At 41.6% G+C, this 12,252-nt stretch overlaps 1 protein-coding gene across 4 annotated transcripts in view; it reads right to left on the bottom strand.

Annotated features, from left to right (window-relative positions):
- The window catches only part of PCDH15 (protocadherin related 15), a 2,123,136-nt gene that overhangs the window by 1,231,229 nt on the left and 879,655 nt on the right, over positions 1 to 12,252 (bottom strand). The window contains exon 1 of one of the 4 annotated variants that reach the window (XM_033941004.1): positions 654 to 698. The exons of 2 other annotated variants lie outside the window; for them this stretch is intronic. The gene's annotated coding sequence lies outside the window, so the exon portion shown is untranslated. Of the gene's footprint in view, positions 1 to 433; positions 613 to 653; positions 699 to 12,252 lie in introns of those variants that run through there. One more of the 4 variants, XM_033941003.1, reaches the window with a different exon arrangement.

Here is a 12,252-nt window from a genome sequence, read left to right as displayed (position 1 = left end):
ATTGCAATAGGGGGTGCCACTTGACCTGTCTTATGCAGGTTCCAGTTGAATATTGGCTGAGACTGACTTAAGCTCCAATGGCTAACACCATTGAATTTGCCCCAGATATATAAGGTGGTTGTCCTGACATACCCCAGCATTGAATATCTGGGGATAACTTTGCCTATGGCAATCAGCATTTTAAAAAACGCTGGCCACCATTGGCTGGATATCCACTGGAAATAGTTTTTAAAGTAGGCACAATCAAGATAGTGAGAGCTTATAGTGTGCAGAGTTGCCAGGAATGATCTATTAGCTTACTCCACATTCCTCATTGTCTTTACCTCCATTAATTTTCAGACTTAAGTAGAGAACTGACCCAGTAATAGAACTCATTACTTTCTATGAAAATGATCTTCACACTTGAAAACTTTGGTAAAAATTAGAAATGTACCTTGTGCAAGCTTGTTTGTATACCGGATATAATCACAGCCCTTTGAAATGAACTTCCTGATGACAAATTTCAAAGCCTGCAGTCTCCCCTACTGCCTGACTCCAGCACTATCCTTACTACCTAATAAGGCACTCACAGTCCCATGACTTGTGCAGAGTCTATGGTTCTGCTGCTGCATAGTTCTGTCTCTTTCAGCCCCTGCCATTTTGTTTCTGCTCACCTGCTGCCTATTCACAGGAATCAGGAGTGGAAGAGGTAAAGACAAGTAGATGCAGCAAAGCAGGAAATAATGGCTGAACTCAATGTTGCCATCAAACAGCTTTGACCTGCATGAGAGTCCTCTGCTGGTGTTCTTGCCAATATAACTCAGGAGACATCAGAGATTCCCCTTGTCAATCCCCTATGTGCTTCCCTAAACCATGGGTAGGCAATTCCGGTCCTCGAGAGCCGGAGCCAGGTCAGGTTTTCAGGATACCCACAATAAATATGCATGAGATAGATTTGCATCTCAAGGAGGCAGTGCATGCAAATCCATCTCATACATATTCATTGTGGATATCCTGAAAATCTGATCTGGCTCTGGCTCTCGAGGACTGGAATTGCCTACCCCTGCCCTAAACTATTGTAGTTCAACCCCTTTCCCTGTCATATCATGTTGGTCCTTGTATGATTTGAGATGCATTCTTATTTTATAATAATGTACCCCATTTTAAAGTGTACATCACTTAGAAGTATTATAAGCGATATAATCAAATTTTAAATAAACCTGAAATAATATTGTACATTCTGCCACAAGAGACAGAGAAATCCCCATGACCTGTCTGTCTCTTGTAAATGAGAGTATGATATCAATGCAGCCCCCACCAGTAGGAACACATATGGAGCTTACAGCTATGTCCCATTCTCTAGCCCGTCCCCTCTAATTCTTTGCATATTTCCTGAAGGAGAGGGGAAGGGGATTGCAGAAAAGTATCATTGGCCTAAAGATCCCCTATCCACAGAATTCTATTATTTCTCAAGGTTTTCTAGTACTTTTCCAGAGATCTAGCAATTTATGCATCTTCCAAGAAATCTTAAGGCAAAGCCTGAACATTTCCAGGTGTGGGCATGCCAAGAAGTGTGCATTAAGTATGTATCCCATGCAGTTGAAGAGTGACTCATGCTAACAGGCAATGAACACTTTCATCTATATATCAGAACCTCACAGTGTTTGTTTGTTTTTATAAACTGGATAGACAATCTGTTGAAGAGTTGGATGCTGATGCTAACTTTCATTTTTCTTGCAGTCTTATGATGGTTCTTGCATTAGGGTTATCATATTGCTCCATAAAAAGGAGGATGGAATGAGACATCTTGGTTTTACTTCCATTGCTTTCAATAGAAGTAAAATCCAGAGGTCTCAATCCGTCCTCCTTTTTATGGAGCCATATGGTAACCCAATCTTGCTGACCAGAGGAAAGGGATAAAAGCAAGGTGCCACTTTTTACCAGTGCTTTTTTTTCTGGAGTTAGTTGATGGTACTGAGCACCAGCACCTTTTCCACTGCATGCTAAAATTGACCTATTATATTATCTCTAAGTCCTCTTTATAATAAATGGGATCCCATTCCAAATCTCAGTTAATTTAAAAATATATGATTGACCCAGTTTCCCAACAGTTTTTATTCCTTTAAGTGAGGGGAATGAGAGTTTAAAACTTTGGGTGCTCTTTGCAAGACATGATCTTTGGGCACTCTAAGGTAACGGCACCAAAGATATAAAAATACCAAACAAAAGTTTGAACACAATGCACGCACACTGGAACTGAATCTTAAGGTGAACAGGAATCCAATGAAGCTTTTTCAGCAATGGGGGACAAATGATCAAACTTACTTTTCCCAAAAATCAGTTTGGCAGTGGTATTTTGTATCAGTAGAAGCCTTAATTGAAGTATTAATGAAAGAGCCCAGGCTCTGCACACTACTGTGTTGTTTTTTTTTCATAGATTCTATGACTGGCTTTTGTGGGGGTAGGTCCTTCTTTAGTCACGTGGATGGGCATAATCGAAAGGAACGTCTAAGTCTGTTTTCGTCCAAGTTGCAAGTCGTCCAAAGTAAAAAATAGCTTAGGACACATTTTCGAAAAATACGTCCAAATTTTTTTCATTTTGAAAATTGTCTAACTATACATCCTGCTGATCTGATCATCCAAGCTGCTAAATCATCCATATTTATACCACATTTCGTCCAACTTTTCGCCAAGTCAAAAACACCTAGAGCAAGCCCTGTTGGATGTGGGAGGGGTCTGCAAAGTGATGGACCGAACACCCAGCCATGGCACCTAAATAGTGGGGTACCTTACAGGGCACTGCTGTGAACTTCACAGAAAGGGTCCCATGTCATCATTTCACTACAGCTCCCTTATAGGTCACGGTGAGCCCCCCAAACCACCTCCAGAATCCCCTAGACCCACTTATCTACCACCCTAATAGCCCTTATGGCTGCAGGAGCCACTTATATGCCAGTACAAAAAGGTTTTGGGGGTGTATAGGGGAATGCACATGTTTTAGTATTAATCAGGGATTACAGGGGCTTAAGGGCATGGGGCCTCCTCTCCATGGGTCCCTAACCCACCCCCAAGATGGCTTATGACACCTCTGTGCAGGTCAACTAGGCTTTCCCATGCCGGGCTGCCAGGTAATGATGGTCTGGATGCTGAATTTTAAAGATGTGATTACGATTTTTATGGGGTTGGGGGGGTCGGTGATCACTGGAGTAGTGTGTGGGTGTCTGTATTATGTGTTTGCAGTGCTTATCTGGTGACTTTAGGTGGGTTTTTGTGAGTTAAACAATGTTTTCAATGGTCTAAGTCACAATGTCCAAGTTTAGTCGATCCTGTGCTGTATAACTTTCGGTTATACATACAGTATGACTAAATCTAAACCGAAATGCAAAAACTATTACATACCACTGATTTTAGAAAGTACAGCTAACAACTCTTGGCTTAGCTCTCAGGTGTTTGTTACAGGCCTCAGAGTTGGAGCCTACGCACAGTTGTGATATCACTAACTGAAACGATCAGCGTAGTGTTCTTGCTCCTGCTCCAATCATTGGCCAGGGGACCTGATGTTATCATTACTTTTTTATAACTTTTTAGTTTTTTTAGTTTTTCATATTTTCAAACTTCATAAATATTCCAACAACCGATTTAAAAATCTTATTCTCAGCAATATTTCTTCACCATATCTCTACACCAGTGTCCACAATTCAACAATTTGCTAGCATGCACTTATCCAGCTGGTTGAAAAAAATTGACAAAAAACTACTTATCTTCAGCAATGCTTGTTTCTAAAAATGCCAACGCGGCCAGCGTTTCACGGAGTTTATTCTTGTCCGCTGCTTCAGGGCCAGTGCTCAGGCATCAACTCTCTGCCTGATCTGGTAGCCAGGAGGTAGACTGTGGCTTCTTAATTTCTTGGGCTGGCAATCTGTGACTTGCAACCAGCTGACTGGCTCTGGCTTGCTGGGTTGAGAGCCAGTATGTACTCTGAGGCTGGTGGTCCCACTGCTTCTGGAGCCAGAGCCAGTCAGCTGGTTGCAAGTCACAGATTGCCAGCCCAAGGAATTAAGAAGTCACAGTCTACCTCCTGGCTACCAGATCAGGCAGAGAATTGATGCCTGAGCACTGGCCCTGAAGCAGCGGACAAGAATAAACTTCGCGAAACGCTGGCCGCGTCGGCATATTTAAGAACAAGCATTGCTGAAGATAAGTAGTTTTTTGTCAATTTTTTTCAACCAGCTGGATAAGTGCATGCTAGAAAATTGTTGAATTGTAGACACTGCTTTTGGCTCTGCTTAGACTTACCTTCTGGATCTTTTTTTTTTTTTTTTCCTTCTCTTCTCCTTCTTCTTTTCTTCTCTTTCTTTTCTACTATCGCTTCTTTCCATTTTCTCTCCTAGCAATCAACAGCTTTAACTAAGCGACCCTACCCTATATGTTTTATCCCATTCCCACTTTCTCCTTTTCTTCTTAAAAATGTAACTTTTCCCCATCCTTCCCTTTTATCCTCACTTTCAAGTTTGTCTTGTTGATATCTTATATGTTCGCACTATTTATTTTAAAATGACAACTATTTTATTTTTTTTAACTTCTCACCTTTTAAATTTTATTGTTAACCGGCCAGATATCTATTGATGGTCGGTATATTAAAAACTAATAAACTTGAAACTTGAAGAAATATTGCTGAGAATAAGATTTTTAAATCGGTTGTTGGAATATTTATGAAGCTTGAAAATATGAAAAACTAAAAAGTTATAAAAAAGTAATGATAACATCAGGTCCCCTGGCCAATGATTGGAGCAGAAGCAAGAACACTACGCCGATCGTTTCAGTTAGTGATATCACAACTGTGCGTAGGCTCCAACTCTGAGGCCTGTAACAAACACCTGAGAGCTAAGCCAAGAGTTGTTAGCTGTACTTTCTAAAATCAGTGGTATGTAATAGTTTTTGCATTTTGGGTTATTTAAACCACTTGGGTTAGTTTATTTAAGTCTAAGCCGGCCCACGACCCGCCTAACTCCCACCCTCGACATTCCTCGTAGAACAACCCGTTTAGTTATGGTCGTTCAGCGGCACTATGAAGTCCTAGGTCGTTTAGAAATACATGCAAACCCCATTTTTATTATTGGCACTTGGACGTATATATTTTTTTTTTTTTAAAGTTCATGAAACATTTTATTGAATTTCAATAACAAAACAGGTAAATACAGATGCATCAGTCTTGAACATTGTCAAAATACGTCCACGTATTTATATTATGTTAGGCCAGTTTGGGGATGTTTTTCTCTTTCGATTATGAGCCCCATAACTTCGGAAGAATAACCTGGCATTTGAGTATTGGCACTTAGTTTGCTAGAAAATAAATGTACTGCTTTTTACCACCACCTCAGTAGAGAGAAATCTGTGCCGCTTTAGAGACTTCATAAATTAATTGCACTTAGGTTCGGCTCAAAAATGTGGTTATAAATAGGGCTTCACCAAGTGAGATCATGGTCTTTCATTTTAGGGTAGTTAACATTGCCAAGCATAAGTAGCAAAAGATAACAAAAAAAAGGAAGAAACTAAACAAAATTCAATCTGTCAAATGATACCAAGTCAATAATCTAATTTCCTTATTGCAATGAAATTCAGTCTATAGGATCCACTGGTATGTAATGAAACTTCAGACAAGGCAGAGCAGTGCAGCAATGCATGAATACTAAAGAGATTCTCAAAGAGCTGTCCAGAATTTAAAAGAAATCCTATGCAGTTAAAAGTTAAACTGTGTGTATTAAAGCAACAGAGCAAACAAAAAGTAATAGCCAGGCCATTTAGAAAGGTTCGGTGTACCAGATAATGTAATATAATTGGAGATGACACTAGGCATATGTGAGAAAACCATCCCCTTAAAGTACACAGTGATATCAGAGAACAGTACTGTATGTTCAACACTGTTTTAACATTATTCTAATCTAATTTAATTGGTGCTGTTATAGCCTATGAGGTTCATAATTGAAACAGAAATATGTCTAAAAACCCGCCTAAATCAGTAATTGGACAACCTAAAAGACATGTCGTCCAAGTGCTGATAATCAACATTTGTTTTAGAAGTATCTAAAAACAGCTTAGACCTTTTCAGTGCTGCTGTATGCCCAGAGTAAAAAGGGGTGTTTTTGAAGGAATGGTTAGGGTATGAGGTAGGCGGGATGTGGGTATTCCTCCTGCCAGAGAACATCGGCGGGGGTGTCGGCAGGAGGGATTAGGCATCCCTCCTGCCACAGATCATTGGCGAGGGTTCAGGGAATTGCAGTAGGAGGGCTTCTCTCCTGCTGGGGAACATTGTGGGAAGGTTTGGGGAATTGCGGCAGGAAAGATTGTGCATCTCTTCTGCCGGGGAACATTTGGGGAAGTCACGGTGGCTTCGAGCAGGAGGGACTGGGCATCCCTCCTGCTGTAATCATGGGGGTGGGGGGAGAGATTGCCTAGGCCACTGAGCTGATCGCGGAAGCCGCAATCAGCTCAGTGGCACTATCTGGAACTTATACCTGTTTTGAATCGGTCTAAGTCAAAACGTATAAGTTCCGTCTAGGCAACCTGTCAAAGTTTTAGATTATGGCTGCCAAATGACTAAGGCCCTCTTCTATCAAACTGCAATAGCAGTTTTTAGTATGGGGAGCTGTGCTGAATGGCCCGTGCTGATCCCAATGCTCATTGAGTTCCTATAAGCATCAGGAGCAGTGCAGGCCATTCAGCGCGGCTCCCCATGCTAAAAACTGCTATCATGGTTTGATAGAAGAGGGCCTAAGTCTAGGCCTAATATTCTTATTACATTAACCAGTGGAAAATTAATCTTATTTATGGTTAAAACTTTACTATCACAATTTCCCGTTGCATTTTTTGCTTTTTGGCTTAAAAACTAATAATCTTACCCTGTAGGTATGTCTTAAAGGCATCCCAAATTATGGCCCTCTTTTACTAAGCCGTAGTAGAGGCTTCTATTGTGGTCCGGAGCACTAAATGCTCTGAAGCTGCTTCAACACTTATAGAATTGCTACCTCTACCTTGGCTTAGTAAATGGGGGGAAGGGCATATAATAGTCAGTGCTCCCTTCTGCATTAAAATGAAAGTATTAGTTTGTCCATTCCGGGAGAAGTTGCCCAAACTCAGAATCTTCCAGTAGGGCTTAGTTAAATCTCTATATCTTACCAGGTATATCAGTCTTTTGAAATTACAGGGTTAACATTACAGCAGAATGATCAGAATTGTGTAAGGGCTCTATAGCAGAATCAATGACATGATTAAGTAATGCTGAAGAAAGAAAGACATCATCTAAGTACATATATGAATTATGAGGATGTGAATGGAAAGTGCTAGTGTGGTAGGCTGTTGAAGATGCACACATCAATGAGACCATGTTCTATCACCACAATGAGAGTCAAACAGGACAAGGTCCCACAAACACCGAACAACAGAGAAAACAATGGGAACGAACAATGAGAAATCCACAAGAGCCAGTGGTATGAGTCAAAGCCTTGCTTATTTTAATCCAGGATGTACACTGTAGACTGGGTCCATGTTACTGTACGTCCTGAATTAAAATAAACAAGGCTTTGACTCATACCATTGGCTCTTGCGGATTGTTCATTGTCCATTTCCATTGCTTTCTCTGTGATGTAGTTATGTCATATGTCATATGAACAGGTATTTTATGTATACTGCTATGGAATTTCTGTCAAGGACAACATCCATCGGCATATTAAAATCACCTCCCACTATCACATGGTCAGTGTTGGAATGTGCAATTTGATATGCAATGTCAGCAAAAAGTTGAGGCTCATCTATATTTTAATAATAATTTTATTTTTTATATACCGCCAAAGCCATGATAGCTTGAGGCGGTTTACAACAAGAGGTGCTGAACAATCAGCAAAGTGGGTTACAATAAAAAGTCATCGAATATAAGGTACAGGTTGGGAGAAGAGATACACTATAAGATTCTTAGGTTACAACCGTGGAGAGGCATAATAAAAAAAAAAGTCTAAATTCCTTTTTGGCCTAAGCCCCTAAACGCTGACAGTAGCAGCAGGGAAATGTCATGGCCTACCTCTACATTCAGCAGTTTAATCGCTCAGACCACCACAACATCTGACATTAAAACACATACCCAACCAAAAAAATCGTCCAAGTCCCAAACTCCAAAAACAAGACCTTTTAGGCAAAGGAGGGGCCAGTCCTTTGCCTAAAAGCTGGATTCTGTAACCGGCGTCTGTCAAAACCAACACCGATTACTGAATCCCCCTGCAACGATCATGGCAGGAGAGATGCCTAATCTCTCCTGCTGAGGCGCACCTACGACACCCCCAGCCCCCCCTGCAAATACCGGCAGGAGAAATGCCCAATCTCTCCTGCCGAAGCGTACCCCCAACATCCCCGCCTAACCTGAACAACCCTCCACCACCCTGGACCCTGGACCCCCCTCCCTACCACCTGGACCCCCAACACTAACCTTTAACGTGGTCCTGCTGGACAGGTCCCTGGTCCTGCCAGCCGGCAGGCCCGCCATCCTCGGAATGGTGAGCCTGCCCCTTCCCGTTGCATTGTGGGATACACCGGGGAGGGGCCTAAGGCCTAATTGGCCCGGTCACCTAAGGCCCACCCATAGGAGGAGCCTTAGGCAACTGGAGCAACCAGAATTGGCCCAGTTGCCAGGGGGTAGGGTTGCCGGGTGGAGGGGCGGGCAGGGTTGTCAGAGTGTGCCTTGGCAGGAGAAATTGGGCATCTCTCCTACCAGTATTCGCGAGGGATGGGGTGTCGAAGGTGCGCCTCAGCAGGAGAGATTAGGCATCTCTCCTGCCGGTATTCGCAGCAGTTCAGGAGGGATTATCATTATGATCGTGGCAGGTGGTGGGCAGGTTGCCAGAGCTGCTGAGCTGATCATGGTCACCGCAATCAGCTCAGCGGCCCCTATTTGGCTTGGACTAAGACAAAACATATAAGTTCCAACTGGGCAACCTCATTAAACCTTTGGTTATACTTGCTGTACAACTAAGTCTAGGTCGGCTCCCTCCCACCCTTTCCCCTCATCCAAAAAGGCCTCTTTTTACTCTAGGCGTTCAGAGGCAGGGGAAAGGCCTAAACTGGTTTTAGTTATGTCTAAGCTAGTTTTAGATATGTCTAAAACCAGCTTTGATTATCGGTACTTGGACGATCTGTCCTGTTGATCATCCAAGTACTGATTTTGGCCACTTTTTGGACTTTTAAAAAAATTATTATGAGCCCCATAGATATTAAGAAAATTATAGCTCCAAGATGGTATCGACAGGTTCACCTTCACCCATCTACCTTGGGAATCAACATTATGAGATAACACAGTACAAAGTAAGATTGGAACTCCTCGTTTCTTACCAGTTGCTTCTGAAAAAATAAAATTCACCAAATCTATACATAATTTTAGTGCTTCCTTACTAGAAAGATGAGTCTCTTAAATAAAGACAACAGCAGCCCTTAAATGCTTGAAATATAAGGTTTTTTTTCCCCATTTGATAAGACTGCCTATGCCTTTAACATTTAGAAAAAACAGGGTACAATCACTCATAGGTCAAGAAAAATCTGTCTAATGCTATACGAAATGTAGCCCTAGGAAGTACACAGGTATCTGCTAGCGAGCATCTCTCCCTGTATGTGGTCTAGGCATGACACACCCATGCATACAGTATACACATATAACACAACAAAACATCCCATACCCTAGCTCTCCCTCATACATAATCCCCCTCCCCCCATGGTACCCTACCACAAGTATCTACCTCTCCACCAGTACGTCATATATAGGAAGAGAGAAAACATTACGCCCCCCCCCCTCTAAACCAGCAATAACAAATCCAGTTTAGCATAACTTAACAACTAGCTCCCGCAGGTAAATTCAGCAAATGCTCGAGTGAATGAGACTACTGTAAACTATGCAGAAAGGCATTACACCCAAACCTGTAATATAAGCAAGTCTGAGCAGTCATTTGATGAAGGCTCTCTTGTTCTTCGATAAATTTCAAGAGATGCCTCAGATTCTGGAATGTGATTTTCATGCCAGCTGGAGCAAGAAGACCATAGCACGCCTCCAAAGCCTGCAGTCTAGGCCACAGGGCAAGAAAATCATGTCATTTTCGAGTAGTTTCTTTTGCAAAGCCTGGTACAATATATATGCAATGACCTTGCCATAGGACTTTGTGCTGTTCTCTCAGCTAGTATGGCAGCAACCAGTAGATATGAAGAATGTTTAAAACCAGGGCACGTGGTCGCTGGGAATGATGAGATGGCTGGGTAGGTACCCATTGAGCCCGTTCAATTTCAAAAGGTCTTTCAAATGTAAGATTAAAGATTTTGGGTAGCCAGTTTTCCAAGATTTTAATTGGTTCCTTCCCTTCTGATGTATCAGAGAGACAAGTAATCCTCAGGTTGTTGTGTCTGCTTCCATTCCTGCTGTCTTCCAGAGCCACTTCAGAAGTTGTATGGCTTTTCGGTCTGATTTTTTTTTGCACTGTGATGTCATCAACCACCTGACATTTTTTTTTCCAGAACTTGTAAGCAGGTATCAGATGCAGTAATTTTGGCCATGAGATGTGTAATCTCTGTTTTTATTTCTTTTATATTACTCATGTTCTCTGAGCAGCAAACTGCTGCAATTGTTCCATCATCTCTGCCATGTTGTCTATTGGTGCTTTCCTGCCGTCATCTTTAACTGGAGATGGGGGAATTGGTTTCGTCCTCTTCACACCCGAATATATAGCAAAAGCCACTTCAATCTTGCCAAGTTTATGATGAGGCATCATGCCACCTATAATAAATTTAGAATAAAAGCAAGTGGAGCTAGTTTCTTCAATTAACCATGCTGGTTGAGGAGCTAATGATTCCGTCCTCCATCTTGCTTGGGCTTCCTAGCACCTCCAGATTTGCTGGTTTCAATGTTGTAGAACATACTCAAAATGGTTGGTCAAAAAGGTAACCTGTGGGGGTGAACTAGAAAGATTTGTCTGAGTAATTCCAAAAGATATCCAGACAAACCTCATCAAGCTCCTGTAAAAATATGACAAGTCAAAAAATGTTCAGTTCAATTTTGTTAAATGTGGCTGCCCTCCACCGCCCTCAGCTTTCATTATGTTTTCTGTTAATTTCACACATTTGCTTAATTAACATTTGCTAGAACTTTTTAACATATGCTGTTTGATTGTATGCATTCTAAATTCATATGTTAACGAGCATTAAATCAATTTCACATACGCTACATTTTCAAAGGCTTGCTAAAGGACCAAATGAGCACAAGCAAATGCACATCCTTAATCTTCTCACTCTCAAAATTAATCCCAGGCCCAGCATCACAAATACAACCCACTCTCACTGGTGAAACTTGATCTCGTCTTTACAATTTAAAGGGCCCTTTTGCTAAGTTGGTTTGGTGTTCGCATACACCTAACATAGGCCCTCTTATACTAAGCCCCAGTAGAGGTTTCTACCATGGCCCAGGGAACCAAATGCTCTGACGCTCATAGGAATTCTATGAACGTTGGTGCATTTAGAGCTCCAGGCTGTGGTAGAAACCTCTACTGTGGCTTAGTAAAAAGAGAGGATAACACAAGATAGACTATTGGAGTACAAGCTACAGCATGGCATGGTTTTCTAACGTGTGCATGCTTAATCATTTTTGTATATATATTTTTCTGAGTTGGCATGTCAGGAACAGAGAATGGGTGTTCCTAAGCAAAACAGTTGTCACATCTATATTACAGCACATTAATTGGATAGCACATGAATAATGCAGGAGCCCAAACTGCCTATAAAAAAGGTGTCATTAAGTGCTCCCACAGTATTTAAAAAACATGGATGCATGCTAATGACAAAATTAACACATGGCCATTAATGGGAAAAATAGAACATCAGGATTTTATGGCTGCAATGTAAATACCTTTAGTGCACAAGATAGACCTGCTTAAGGGTGAGATAAGGCCTGTTTTTACCTTTGCTTTGTAAAAAGACTCCACATACGTAAATCCAGCTGTTCATATAAGCCACATTTTATTAGCTGTATCTAAATTCACCTTTAAAATGTATTTGTGACACTTTTATTCTGCTCAATCAGTAAGTTTCTAGGTGAATCACATTAAGGTAAGTATGCAATTTTCCCTCTCTGTCCTGGTGGGCTTACATTCTATCTAATGGGGGATTAGATGATTTGCCCAGGATCAGAAGGAGCAGTGTGGAGTTTGAACCCACAGTCGCAAGGTGCTAAGGCTATACCTCTAACCACTAGAC

This window comes from Geotrypetes seraphini, chromosome 4 (assembly GCF_902459505.1).
Source record: "Geotrypetes seraphini chromosome 4, aGeoSer1.1, whole genome shotgun sequence".
Lineage (NCBI taxonomy): Eukaryota > Metazoa > Chordata > Amphibia > Gymnophiona > Dermophiidae > Geotrypetes > Geotrypetes seraphini.
This window is presented reverse-complemented; position numbering and strand designations above follow the sequence as displayed.